The following is a 16,053-nucleotide window of genomic DNA, read 5'->3' on the forward strand; positions in this document are numbered from 1 at the left end:
CGGTACTGCTCCCTCGGGTAAATATATATTTCACTAATGCAAATGAACCGGAGTAATTAAACTTTTTTTCTATTATTTATTAAATAATAACTATAACACTTTGAAAATTATAAGCTATGGAATGCAGTCAAAATATCCACCAAGGCGAAGATGAGCACAAGGAATCATGACGTCACATAACGTCAACAAATGGCGCGAAATCATAGGATTCGCATACGCGGCACTCCAGGCCTTGAACGGACACACAGAAATCCAAATCTTTGAGTTCATTTCTTTGAGTTTATGCTAGACAAATATTACATCATATACGCGGTGGCCGAGTGGTTAAGATGTCCCGACATATTACCACAAGCCCTCCACCTCACCTCTGGAATGCGGGTTCGAATCCCATGTGGGGCAGTTGCCAGGTACTGACCGCTGACCGGTGGTTTTTCTCCGGGTACTCTGGCTTTCCTCCACAAACAAACCTGGCATTTCCTTACATGACCCTGGCTGCATCCTCGATAGTCCAGGGGTTCCGATCACTTACGATCTCTACACCCCTGGACTATCTCATAGTAAAACTGGAGGCAACAGAACAGAACAGGTAATTTAGTCTTTTGATGTACATCAAAAGAGCCGTATAACGGTACACTGTGGTTGACTGTGTGGCTTTGATGTTAGGCGTCGCTCTCTCTGTAGTCTTCAAAGGAAATCTTTGCTGTGATTGGTCAAATGTTTTCAGCTGAGTTGCCTTCAATTTCACTATGAGATAGTCCAGGGGTGTAGAGATCGTAAGTGATCGGAACCCCTGGATTATCGAGGATGTTCCTTACATGACCCTGGCTGTTAATAGGACATAAAACTAAACAAACAAACAAACAAACATCATATACTTCTATAGTTTAAAGTGTGTCCTTTTATTTCTAAATTATGTTTTCTACATGAAATATAAATTAAACAAGTAGAGCTTCGCTCTTCCCATGCCGTGCATGATTAATATAAAAAACATTTGGCTTCGCCCTTTAAGCCATTGCCTTCAGTCATATTATATCATATGGTAATCTTGGACGTATTTTAAAATACTTGAAACATATTGACACTGTCATTTTTAACTTCACCTTTTTTTGTTTTTGTGAGTCAAATCGACGTACGCCGGGTCAATGAAAATCGGTTGGAAACAAGTAGGCCCAAGTTCGGCAAATAGGAACGATAACTCTTGTTAGATTGGCGTGTGACCATGACCTCATTGTGGGGTCGGATGGAAGTGCCTGGATTTCTCTGCTGGTAAGTGTTTACCTTTTTGTGCTTTGTTTTAAACTTTAAATCATTCGATCGATAGTTAATAGATAACAGTGTTGTTATGTTAATGTCTGGGTGTGTCGTGTAATGTCAGTAACGCGGTGATGGAGCGTGTTTAAAGCGTGGTGAACTGTGACGCAGGCATGATTAGCATGTTTACTAGATCTACAGCCAGTTCGCTGTGCTAAGGTAAGTAAGTACACGCTTCAAAAAAAACATGATGACAATGGGAGAATGATGTAAAGATTGTGTTAAAGAAAATGGCTTACTCAATGACATCAATCCAGTCACAAAGGCAACTGGTTACAAGGTAAAAATAATTCGATACGGTTGCATGCACCGTTTGCTATTCTTCATAAATCGTGACGACATTCAGTGTCCATAACAACATTCTATGCATTTGAACAGATGGCATCACTGTGGTGATATCCGTAGTCTAACATAGTATTGGAAAAAATCGGACAATTAGGATCCTTACATTTCTTCCCTGTTTCATCATATGATTTGGCCCAATGTGTTCATCGTTTTATTGTAAATATTGCACCTGAAAGCTTGTCAAAGATCATGTATGAGTTGTCTACCTTTTTTCATTTTCATTCAATAGACAATAGTCCCAAAATCTGTTAGTCATTGCCCAAAATTTCAAAATGCATAACTCATAAATTATCAAGTAGCTAAATAGTGGGATATCGACCAACATTTCTTTTTCTTGGTATGTCTTTCTTTTAATTTTATATTAAAGTGAACAGTCGGGCAAGGATGGCTAAAGTCGGTAAAAATGGTGTGAATGTATCCAGGATAATTTCTTATGAAATTGAAAAATAAAATCTCTCGTCAAAATCTGTCTGCGTACGAAGAAATTAATTTAAAGTATGGAAATTCTAAAACGTCCTCCCGGCTCACTATGTCCGTGGTTACATTTCCACGTAGCCTCGCTTTCAATGCTTTCAACTTTTCTTTACTTTAATGGTCAGAACTGGGAAGCTAAGCAGAACTTGACCGTCGTATTAATATGTGAGAACTTTTGGAAGGCCAATGAACGCATTTAGACTGGTTTTCTTTGCCCGACTATTCACTTTAAAGGCTGTTTTCAGATATAAAGTGACTGGAAAGTGGAAAATATATTCAATACTGAATATGAAAATGTGTTGTGATTTAAGAAGGGTTAAGTGCATTAGAAAGAGCAAATGTCATGTATAGTAACTTTTATTTCTGAAATATGGAGCTTCATCTGAAAAAAAGTATGCAGTGTTGTGGAAGGAAAGCTAAATGTGGTGAACTTGTTTTTGGACACCATGCACTGTGACATATCATATGCACAACAAGATCAAACAAATCCCTGTTAATTTAATTATATATACATCCATCCTGAGAACTTATTAGAAAAGCTAAGATTTGTTCGTAAATGACAAATTTGTTAAGTCTGTAAATGTTAGTTACCAATATATTACAAATTAGTTTATTATTTTTATTTTGAGAGGAATTTGTAATTTCCATAAAAACTGGAGATTGACATCTAGATACTACCTATAGCTGTCTAGATGTCAACAGAGTACTGGAAATATTTTATATTCATTTTATTTAGGTATGAATGTCGAAAGGCTAACTATGCTGGTCATCATGTTCGAACTGTCACGAGAAAACATCGTTAATATGATTTAAGATTAATTACATACCATATTCGACCCATTAAGAGCCCAGGGCGCTTAAAAAAATGAAGCAACTAAGGAAACGCTTAATAGAAACAAACCTGGACTTGTCTTTCATAAAATTTTTCTACAAAGTAAACCATCAATCAATTTGCTAAAAAAAAAGATAAAAAATTAAAGCAACTAAGGAGACACTTAATAAAATTTTCTACCAAGTATTCCATCAATTAATTTGCAAAAGGAATTGCTATGAAAGCCAGCAAAGTTTTCATATTTTCAATCTGCATTTATTTCAAAGTTAGTGAAATTAAAGCCTAAAAAAGGAGAAGGGCACTTATAGGGTTGTGGGTTCTTATTGGGTCGAATACAGTATATGAAATTGGAAAATGAACACATCAGTTTATTTACAGTAATCAGAATTAACTTTTCGGTGTCTCCTGGTCAAATCTAGGGGCCAAATTTTGGCAAAACCTCTAATTCAACTCAATTCCCCCCAAATTTAAGTCATAAAGTTACTTGAAAATCATGCCAAATTTTGTTATGAACTGATATAGGTATATAGGTAAGGCTTTAAACATTTTTGTATTTGCTTTAGAAAAATATATAAATACTACACTAGAAATAAATACAATGTAATCCTATCAATTATTTTATTATTCTCCCAATATCTTAGTTTTTACCAAATTCAAAGCCCTGGGCCCCATTCCCAAAGTAGTTAAAAAAAGCCCTGTGTTTATGCATCTAGTTATTAGCTCACCTGCCTGAAAGGCAATTGAGCTTATGTGATGGTGCGACTGCGTCATCAGTTGTCTAGCCTCACGACTGTCTGTCATCTGCTGTTGGTCATTCATAGATATTCTTACCGACTCTCTTTAGTATGCACCATGTTTATAATTACCAGATAGCAAGTGAGCTATTCGGGCCCATTTTATCTATCGTTGTGACTTGTACGATACAGCTCTAATGTTTGCTTTTAGAATTTATTTAATTCTATATATGATTGTGGGTTGAACATTATGTCATACACCAAATCTTCAGAACATCAGATTTTTTATGTCAACCTTTTCACTTATGTTTTAATTAATCTAAATCGAGCAAAGTCTGTATATAACTTATTAGATTATACATGTATGCCTCTGTGATGAATTTAACATTTTTCTTACTTAGTTATCCCCTTTTATGTCTTGCTTTTAAAACTTGTTTTCTGTTAATTTAAGATAACTGTTTGTCACATAAATAGCACTACTGCGCTGATATTTACTAAATAATACTATGCTTAAGTTTCTTGTATCTTGTATCACATCACAAAAGGGTCATGTAAGGACGTGCCAGGTTTGTTGGTGTAGGAAAGCCGGAGTACCCAGAAAAAACCCACCAATCAGCGGTCGGTACCTGGCAACTGCCCCACATGGGATTCAAACTCACGACCCAGAGGTGGAGTGCTTGTTCAGTTGTAATATGTAATTAACCACTCGGTCACTGCAGCCCCATGCATTTTCAATAGTAAAAATATGTGCTTAATACTATTACTGCTTTTGATTTCGAAAATATTTGAATTATTTATTGCGTACTTGGGGATTAGTTTTGGTTTGGTTTTATTAGTCTTACGTCCTATTAACAGCTAGGGTCATTTAAGGATGTGCCAGATTTGATGGAGGAAGACCAGAGTACCTGGAGAAAAACCACCAACCAGCGATCAGTACCTGGCAACTGTCCTACATGGGGTTCAATTTCGCAACCCAGAGGTGGATGGCTTGTGTTAATATGTCGAGACATCTTAACCACTCAGCCACAGTGGGGACTACGCATGTCCCTGGGGAAATTACCTTCTTTTTCCACACTCATATTAATGAATGAAATATGATCAGGCATGTGCTGCAAGCAAAATGTACATTTATCTAAAAACCCATAGGCACATGTATACTAACAGGGTTACATTTGCCATTCCTATAATGTCAATGGCATAGTTGCCAATCTCTCTTAGATATGTTTCTATATATAGAAAAATAAAATAACTCAATGTCTTGATGGCTCCTCATGGTTTGGTTCTTTTATACATATTACATGCAAAATAAAGCTACATGTATATGGATCACATACATTATACATAATTTACAATTTTACATGCATGATGACTCTGAGCACTATAGTACGAAAAACAGTAAATAAATTGCCTGTAATACTGAACTTGTAAACAATAACAAGATCAAATTTATGTTAAAGGCTCCAAAATACAGAGATTTCTTTTCTCTAATTTCTTTAAAAAAATTAACAAATCAGTTAATAATTTTGAGAAAAAAAAATTATAGGGTTTTGAATGGGTGTTCATCACAACAATTAAACTACATTTCAAAGAATTTAATGATGTTTCCTTTTAATAATTTTATTCATTTAAACTCATGGGGTAACAAAAAATAATCAAATACAACACATGTATACCTACCCATGCACATTGTATTATATATTTTAGGTTTGATATTTCAAAAAAGGGTATTTCTGCCAAAACAATGTTTCCTCATTGTATTTTATCAACGAACTAAAATAATTTGTTGAGAAAATAAAATTTGTGTACACTTATAATCCAATTATGAAATTTCTGAAACCTCTAATATCCCAATTATTAGTCAAAACTGTGAACATTTTCAACACACGGAAATAACTGGCTACTGGAAATACTTTGTTTTTATATCAGATAGTGTATAATGCTTGCCCCTATTTTTCCATATTGACGTTTCTTCATATACAATCCCTTATATAATGAAAACTTATCACCAGAAAATCAAATTTTTATGAAAGAAAACTTTAATTTAAAGATGCTCCACAGCCGACAGAGCATAAATGATATTCATCATTTAAACAATAATTGGTGTTTAATCATCATATATGTCTAATTAACACAAAAAAATAATATGAAATAATATATTTTGCCTTTGGTGCATGGGCAATCAGTATTTCGATCCATATAGGATATAGTGCCATGGAATATTTTTGGGATGCAATTATTTATTTTTTTAATTTTTAACTTAAAATAAAATTAGAAGCTCAAACTTATCAATGGTGATAATGGTGTAAAGTAAGTAACTTTTGTAACTGAAGAAAAATACTAAATCGTCTGCTCCTGTTTTTGATAGTGAAAAAATACCATTTGTCAGCGGTGGAGCATCTTTAAAAATGAATGATTTTTTTCTTCAAGATATATGTTTATTCTTGCCCGATGGAGACAAAGGTAAATTTAATATTAAAACCTTATACCGTATTTGACCCAATAAGTGCTTAGGGTATTTGAAATATTGAAGAAATGAAAAGATACTTAAGACGAAAATATTGTAAACCTGTAAACTTTTGATAATTTTGGTCTTATGCCCAGGAAATTGAAATAAGACCACAAAAAGGTAAGGGGCGCTTATAGGGACATGGGCGCTTATTTGGTTGTCATTGAATACAGTACGTATAGTCGCAGCCCGCAGATGCCTGGCTCATTTTACAAAAAAAATGATGTTGTAAAACATAGCGGTAACACAATGTTGTAGAACAGTATATTACACCGTACCAATTTATATTTTTGTAAAACGATCACATTCATAGGTGCCTGACTCGTTTTTCAAATATAATGTTATAGTAATACATTATTATATACCCACATACTACACTGTACCAGGTCATATTTTTGGTAAAACGAACCAAACCCCTATGTTACAGATTATATTACACCTAGTTGAAGGTTATAAATTAAGGCACTCACCCCTGAAGACATATTTAGGCTCTTCTAAATTAAAGGCTAGACCAGTCCATTATGAAATTTCAGGGGTGAATTGGTTAATGCATAATTTAATCTTAATTACCATGTATACGCATATATCTACACCTGCTAGCCTGTAATATACCCGATATATTCATAAATGATGCAAATCTATACTTGGTCTTAAATGGACAGCACATAATCGGACAATACATGTTCATTCACAACGTTCTCGTTTGTTCATCAGCTAGGCTTGTAGAGTTTACATTACAGTATTAGTTGTATTTTAAGAAAGGTTTAAAAATAGATGCACTATATGCATGTATAGCATTGAATTATTAAATTATGTAACTTTATATAACGGAAAGTAATTTCTTTTTTAAATCAAACGGGTAATGTAGTACATTGTAAACTGCATCTAATTATCATGCGATGTTTATTATTAGATAGGCTTCAGTCTATAACTGGTCCCTGCAAGTCGATGATTACCAGCCAATGCATGCTTCACCATTATGACGTATTAAGTTCAAGGCAGACTGTTAACCTATTCAAGTATTCATTTACCCTAACCGCACTGGGCTGGATTCACAGAGATATAGGTGCAAAACGGATTGGACGGCTAGCTAACAGCTGATATTATTACACTGCCTTGATATAAGTATCATTTTTCCCCACGGTTCATTTCTTGTGTGTTACCAGAACCTTTTTCTCTTGGATTCAGTGAATAGACAAACGTACACACATGTAATACATAAATGTATGTATATGTGTGACCGGTACTGGTGTACTTATACACAGGAGCTGTCTGGCTTAGCAGTGAAACTGGTCCGGGGAGTATAAGTGTTTTAGATCTCTGTTCTTTACCTACATATACCTTGACTGAAAATTTGTGTCTATTAGTCTTTTGGAGGGAAGCACATGTATTTAGTTAGACGAAGTGTGAATCAACCTAGCTTAAGGATTTTTACCCAGTCATGCTTCTCTCACATGGTTAGCCAGCTGATCCATGGCTATAAATAGCAACACTACAGTAAGTAGGCCCCAGCTGATCTCAAGGTTAGCGGGATCTTTCTATATATCTATATATAGCAAGTATTTAAACTTCACACCCAAATATTCACCTGGATACGGTACAGGTTGTAAATTGGATTTATTTTTCGTAAATTCAAACAATTTTTTATGATATAATGTAAGATATTATATGTTCAATGTGTACTTAAAAGTTAATAGCCAAGACTACATCAGTATGAGTGATTATTTATCATACTCAGTAAATATATACATGTGTATAATATTCATGAGTCACGTCAGATATATTGTTTTGCCCAATCGTGCTGAAAAATCAAGTTGTTTGGATCGATTGACCCAAAACCTTGCACTTTGTCCATCATCTGGAACACCACTTCTCTTTAATACCAAAGTGAATTACAACCGGATTTTAAGGTAAAATGTTTGAGGTGGGGGGAGGGGGGAGGAGGGGCATTTATATTACATAAAGGAAGATCAACGTCCCAAACCATCTACTGTAGGGAACCGAGGGGAAGGGTCGAAAGAGGAGTTAATTTGTTAAATTGTGTATATATATATAGAAGATTTTACATGAGTGGCAATGTAATATGAAATTTTTTGAATGAGTTCAATAATTTGATCAATTTTTATTAGATTATTGAATTTGTTTAATAAATTTCATGATAATACAGTCACAAGTGTAGGATCTGTTTTATCACAATTAAGTTATTTAAAAGATGCTACACCGCTGACGAATGGTATTTTTTCTCTATCATAAACATGCAGGAGAAGATGATTTAGTATTTTTCTTCCGTTACAAAAGTTACCTAGGTTCCAACATTACCACCATAAAAAAATTTCAGCTTCTAATTTTACTTCAAGATGAAAATTTTAAAAATAATTCATTGCATCCCAAACACATTCAGTAGCACTGTGCTCTATATGGAACAAAGTACTGATTTCGCATGTACCAAAAGCAAAATTAATTTTATATTATTTTTTGTGTTAATTAGACATATACATGATTAAACACCAATTATTTTTCAAATGATGAGTATCATTGATGTTCTGTCAGCAATGGATGGATTTATTATGTGAAGTATAGACAAAACTTTCTACATGTATATGTATTTTGATTTTATTCGACTGGTAAAATCAGGCTATGATCTGACTTTTCTGTCTACCCAGACAAATGTAAGACGTTATATTTTGATGTCATTATTACCTGTGTGATCATGATAGTGTTATTACACACGTGTCTTACAATATGTATGACATGGCCGTATGACATGACTGAACAGGCCCTTTATATGTGATAAGTACATTTCTCTTTAACTTGATTGTGTGTGGGAATCATTGTATTCATTAACTCAGTCACCCCTAAAAATTCATAATGAACTATGCTAGTCTTTGAATTAGAAGAGTCCAAATGTGTTTTCAGGGGTAAATGTAAATTGTAGAGGACATCCAAACACAAAATATTCATAGTTTATTAGAATGATAATAATACATGTACAGTATCTGGTAAATCCAAATCAGAAAATTTTCAATTTTTTGTTTGTTTGTTAAATCTGGTAGATCTAAAACTGTCCAAAATTCATTTTAAAAAATTATGAAAATGAAAATTGCTCTTACAATCGTTATTTATGACTAATGAAATTCTTTACAAGACATATTTTCATTTTGTGTTAAAAATGAAAATAATTAGATTATTTCTTGCAAGCAAATTAATTGTATGAATTCTGAATTGTAACCAATGGTTTTCAAGTTACCTTTTATTTCTTGCAAGCAAATTAATTGTATGAATTCTATGAATTCTGAATTGTAACCAATGGTTTTCAAGTTACCTTTTATTTCTTGCAAGCAAATTAATTGTATGAATTCTGAATTGTAACCAATGGTTTTCAAGTTACCTTTTATTTCTTGCAAGCAAATTAATTGTATGAATTCTGTGTTGTAACCAATGGTTTATAGGTTACCTTTTATTTCTTGCAAGCAAATTAATTGTATGAATTCTGTAATGTACTAGGGTAGTATAAGAGCTGCTTTTTTCTGTGACCTTTGGTTTTCAAGTTCGTATTAGGGCTGTCTTTATACAGTCTTCTGACCTTTGAGGATGCAAAAAGGAAGAAGACAATGAACACCTTTGTGTTTTCTGGTGTTATTTATGTTTCACCTTTGACAGTTGATGAGGAAAGCATGACAAAGGTGTTGCTTTTCTGGTACTGTTTTTTTGGCCTTTCACAGTTGATCAGGAAAGCAAGACAATGCTGTTGCTTTTCTGGTGCTACTTGTGTTCCGTCTTTGACAGTTGACGAGGAAAACAAGACAAAGGTGTTTTTTTCCGGCGATGAAAACTGATGAGGCGACTTTATATGGTCGTATTGTCAAGAGTATATTAGTGTCCATCTGACAGTGTTAACACAGCAAAGAAGTGAATCTTGGTCAAGTTACCGTATTCATAATTGAAAATACATGAACAAATATTGATAGGATCCCACCTGGATCTGGTACTTTTACTGTTACAAACTCAGAATTGTGATGTTTTTTGAAAATTTGTTTACATTTCTACTTTTCAGTATGTTAATTACATCCAAAATAGGGACTTCAGTTGTAAAATTATGTCATTTGATGGAGATTTGTCATATACCTTTCGGTGATTGTAATGTTGCAATTGTATTTTCTGGCATCACCATTCTGGGAGATCTAATTGGGATTATATAATTATATATTACTAGTATTCTAGCTACAATTTGCTAAGAATTTTGGTGGAATTTTAGATTTTCCTTTGATAATCACTTCAAAAAAGTTATATTCAAATTATTATGACTGATCAATTTTACGTAGAATTATATTTTGTGGTATTTTTAAGGGAGAAAACCTCTGAATTTTGTGGATTCAAAATGAGAAGCTAGCTGTCTCAATGGTTTTCAAACTGAAAATATGGCCATCTTATTTACCTTTTTAGCTCGCCTATTTGAAGAATAGGGGGAGCTAATGTTGTCACCCTGGCGTCGGCGTCGGCGTCAGCGTCAGCGTTGACGTCCCATTTCACGTTAAAGTTTTTGAGCAAGTTTCTGTTTCGTCAATTGTTTAAGCTTAAGTCATCATAAATGTTTAACTGAATAGGCGAGCTTTGCTGTTCTCCAACAGCTCTTGTTCATTATTCAGAATATGTACCGGGTAGAAAATGATCAAAGCACATTTTTGTGCAACCTTTTAGTATTTTTTGGGTTCACTCAAAATAATTTAAATGTTATTACCATTGACTTCATCATTATTCACAAATCAGGATAGGTAGGACAAACATGCATTAATTATTTTGGTTGCCATATTAACTCCTTCACCCCTCAAGGCTTATTTAGGCTCTTCTAAATCAAAGACTAGACTAGTCCATTATGAAATTTCAGGGTTGAATGAGTTAAATGGATTTTCAAGTATTTTAGCAGTACTTGATTATGGTAGGATTAGGATACGTTCTCAGTTAAAAGTTTACAGAATACTTACATGACTCATCCTTTTTGTAACCAATTAAAAAATATTTTATGGAAAAGACGCCACAAAATATGGAGTAAAATTGTAAGAAGTATTGTAAATCAACTGATTTTCATATACATGTACCAGGGTACAATTGAATTTGCAATATTTCGCAGTATTTAATCAGTGAAAATATATTACAGGAAAAATGCAAGTTATGGGAAAATGCTTCAAATGCAAGTGAAGTTGAACCATGGAAGTCTGGATTGTGAAATTAAATCGCCGTGAAAAGTCCTTAGACTTGAAAATGCAAAATTAAGCTGCCGTGAAAATAAGGGTATTATACAAAATAATTATATTCGGAAATAATTTAGACGCTGATAGCCCATAAAACACACAATCCAGACAGTAATCAGGGAATGGATTTGATTGTCAACTACGGGTAATAATAAATACTGGTTGACGAAAATCAGCAGTTAGGAAGATTTGTTTTTTCGGACGGAATGGGTTTGGGAGACAAGTGTTTGGATTTTCGATGATCCACTCTATATTAATTTGACTTTTTCACCATTTTCAAGACAAATTAACTAATCCACCCCTAAAGACACATTTAGACTCTTCTAAATCAAAGACTAGACCAGTCCATTATGAAATTTCAGGAGTGAATGAGTTAAATCCATATATTGCTCAGAGAAATCATGTCAGAAAGTAGTTCAAGTCAAAGTTCAAACTTTCTTCCTATCACTTTGCTTCTAATTTAAAAGATATAAAAGCATATTGATTGACTTTTGGTACGGATCAATACTCGGAGTCTTAATACAATATTATTTACTTGCAGGTAAATATGATGATGACGAGGATATAATGGCGACATTATAAGATTATAGATTTCCCTGTAGAATAGGATCGAATTGCTGACTAAATGCAGACGGTCGAAGAGTGAGTATACAAAAACCACTGTCCCATTCAAAACAAAAATCATTATAAACGTTTCAAACATTGCTGAACAATATTAACAGACCAGTGCTCCAGTAACTCTTTCCGTGCCATTGTCAACTATATAGTCGGCAGGATTTTACTCTACCTATTCACCATTACCTATTCACCATTGTCGACTATGTAGTCGACATTTGATATTGACATTTTTTCTTGACAGTAAATTTCCTATTACCGTATTCGACCCTATAAGCGCCTATGTCCCTATAAGCGCCCCTTCCCCTTTTTGATGCCTCAATTTCCATTGCCCAAGCATAAATAAAGACCAAAACTACACAAAACAGTATAGATTTGCAGTAATAGCGTCTTATTAGCATCTTTTCATTTTTTTAATTTTTTAAACACACTGGGCGCTTATTGGGTCGAATACGGTACTTTCAAATTTTCAATGCAGTGTTATATGAAAAGTATCATAAGTTCCCAATAAAAAAATTTGATGCTAAATAGATAATTATGTTGACCATATATATATATCGTTTTAATGGCAGAGGGACAAAACATATTTTATAAATCAAACAAAAGTGATTATCATCAACAAAATGGTGACTTGTTGCTCTTTCACTACAGATCGCAATATCAAAATAAAATCTTAATGCAGGTTTTAAATAATTCATAAGATTATACTAAATATAGTTAAAGTCTTAATGATTACACTTACCTAAGCATGTTTGAATTAAATGAATTTGCACAGAATAACTGGATATTTTGTCCTGTATTTTCTCAAAAATTTCCAGGGGCGAGACTCGAATATCTACTGCCGGTACGGAATCCAGAAGAATATAAAGTAGGAAAAGAATTAAGATACGTTTGTGTGTAAAATACCCTCTTAAATCTTACAATTACCCTTGAATTTGTATGGACATTTATTTATAACTCCTATAATATTTGTAATTATACAACCAAATTATTATGAGCGATTACACCCAGATTAAAATCAGAAGAAAAGTCAAAATCTGTAGAATTTCAGTCATGCTCAAGAGTTTGCATCAACTTTACTGTTTATTCAGATAGATATTTGCACAATTGCTAGGTTATTATCAATTACTTTAATACTATAACCACATACTTTTTTTGATATATCTAAATTCTTATAATTAGACTGGATCTTTAAGTTTTAGAAGACAAGAGTCATAGTTGTACCCTTCGTTTTCAAAAGTGCGAGTACAATTACCCTTCCCTCCAAAAATTATCTGCAGCACTGAATAGAGTATATCCTTATGAAAATATTACCAAATGAAAAATGGTCAGCATTTTCCATGCTTGTAGTTAAGAACAGGGAATCTTCTCAGTGTGCCAAACTGACATGTATATACATGGTTGAAAAGCTCACTTTCTTTCCGAAACAAAAAATAAGTTTCTTCAAAACATTAACGTATATCAATGAGCTCAGATGAAGTTACAACACCAAACAAATCCAAGTTATCCTGTGTAATCATTAAAACTGAATATATATTTTGCTGTTTTGTCATCTGGAGCAGTGATATTCAACTAACATGCACTAATTAGGACTAAGGAGGGAAACATAATACAACCCACGTTATTGAAATTTATCATTTTATTTATTTTAAGTAAATTGTTCAGAAGGTGATGATTAGTGTAGTATTAATGATAAGCTAATATCTTTGTGACTCTACAAAATAATTATTCTAGTTCTACATTCCCATTTTAAAAATTAAAAGCCCTTACGGAAAGGTTGTGGGGTACATTCCCATTTTAGAAATTAAAAGCCATTACGGAAACATTGTGGGCTATAGTGAAATTTTATGAACTAGATACACTTTGTTTATCTGGTAATAGTCGTTAAGTATATGTGATAAAATAACTGTAATCAGCAAACATAATCTAGGAAATCTATCTTGCTATAAAGTTATGTATTTAGTTTTGACGGTTTCTCCTTGGAACATGAAAGGTTCATTTGAATGAATTCTTTTTTGTTGACATTTGGGATAAAAAAAGAAAAAGTTATGTAAATTAAGTGTTGATAACATGAAAGGCAGATTTAGATGAATATTTTGTTGTTGTTTATGTTGTTGTTGTTGACATTTGATACAAAAATAAAAACCAAATATTGAAGTTGTTACTCTAAACTGACTTAATTTTGGATGTGATTAAATTATACGGTATGCTGTATTGTCTGTAATTAGTGCCCCTCCCCTTATAAGCGCCCCTCCCCTCTCCTGTAGATTAAGTTGAAGTTATATCAAAAGCCCCCATCTCATGAATTTAAAGATGTTTTACAACATGTGATGCTTAACGTCAATATTGTATCCCATATTAATAGCGTGCAAGTCATTCATATGTGAATCATGGCGTAATATAAAACTCTTTCATATGTGGATATGAAGGATAGGGATATTCTACCCGAGGGTCACAAAATGTAGTAAAACCCGGGGCTTGCCGAAGGTTTTGCAACATTATGTGATCCCGAGGGTAGAATATCCCTATCCTTCATATCCACTTATGAAAGAGTATTTTTCTTTCATACCTCGACGTTTTATTGCAATTTTTGAAATGAGAATTCGAAGAAATCCACGGCTGAAAGTCAATTCGTTGTTTTCATACATGAAAAATTTCCGTGATATTTTCAACATAAAAATTCCGTTGTTTGCATCTTTTATAGTAAAAACCAGTCATATTTGTGGAAAAAAAAAATATTTAAATTTTACCGAGGAAATAGAGATTTTTTTGACTCCATGACGTGATGAGGCTTTATTGTATGGGTAGCCATACAATACAGCCTCAGGCATTATGAATTGCTGAAAAAATGAGTGGGGGGTCTTATTGCAGATCCCCCCCTAGACCAGCCAGTAGGGGTTCTTACACATGTAGGTATGAAAGAATATTGTGTCTTAAAGGGAGAAAAAGGCATATACATTTTTACTGTGACAGATTGATGTACCAGAGTACAGAAAGAGTTAATATATGGTTGACTTTTTTAGAAGTTTTACATCCACAACTTACAGTTTGGTTCCCTAATAACTGCGCCCTTGGTTATCAGTTTTAAACGCCCTGGGCGCTAGTTATGGTGATTATGGTATTTAGATTGCAATTAGAAATCTTAAAAATAAGCAGCTGCAAAAAAAAAATTCAAGTATATGAACATGTACAGTAGAAACATATGTGTCTAAATTGAGAAATTAAATCTGTGGCTTTGTATGAAACTCAAAATTGATTCTGCAAAAAATGAGTTGTTGTATATATGGTACGTATATTGTATTATGTAGTCCCAAGTCTTCTTCTGCTTCTCCTACGTGACTTAATTCCAGAATGTAATGTGTATGAAATAATGTAGAGTAGATATCTATCCAGTTTCCCAGAACTTCACAGCAATTGAGATCCACACAAAGAAAAGATATACTATATTTGACCCAATAAGATCCCAGGACAGTTACAAAATTGAAAAATGAAAGGGGCGCTTGATTGAACCAGATTTGGGCTAGTCTTTCACGACAATATTGCACAATGTAAGCCATTGGTTAATTTATAAAAAGGGGTGGGGATGCTTATAAGAGACTTGGGTGTTTATTGTGTTAAATGTGGAATGCATAATGATTCATAATTTTCTCTTACAGACAACCTGCAGGTGTGAAGCAAGCCATGTCGACCAAATGTGTGCGAGCACCTACCTGTAAGGTTTGTGGGGACGAGTCGTCGGGCTACCATTACGGTGTGGACTCCTGCGAAGGTTGTAAGGTAAGAAACATCGGTACAGTAATCGTCGGAGGATTTCAGAAGTTGGGTGAGACTGGAATTATTGTCGTTGAACCACAGTTGATTGCACAACGCTTCACTTGTCATCCTTGCTAAAAGTTAGGATAAAATTTCACTTTTTCCATGCTACACAATCAAAAACAAACACCATTATTATTCTCAATCACGATTGTCAGTATATTTGATGATGTT

The 16,053-nt window shown here is 33.6% G+C and overlaps 1 pseudogene; it reads left to right on the top strand.

Annotated features, from left to right (window-relative positions):
- The first annotated feature begins 1,134 nt into the window (after positions 1-1,134).
- LOC138335539 (nuclear receptor ROR-alpha A-like) overlaps positions 1,135-16,053 on the top strand; it is a 33,930-nt pseudogene continuing 19,011 nt past the window's right edge.

This window comes from Argopecten irradians, chromosome 11 (assembly GCF_041381155.1).
Source record: "Argopecten irradians isolate NY chromosome 11, Ai_NY, whole genome shotgun sequence".
In the NCBI taxonomy this organism is placed as follows: Eukaryota; Metazoa; Mollusca; class Bivalvia; order Pectinida; family Pectinidae; genus Argopecten; species Argopecten irradians.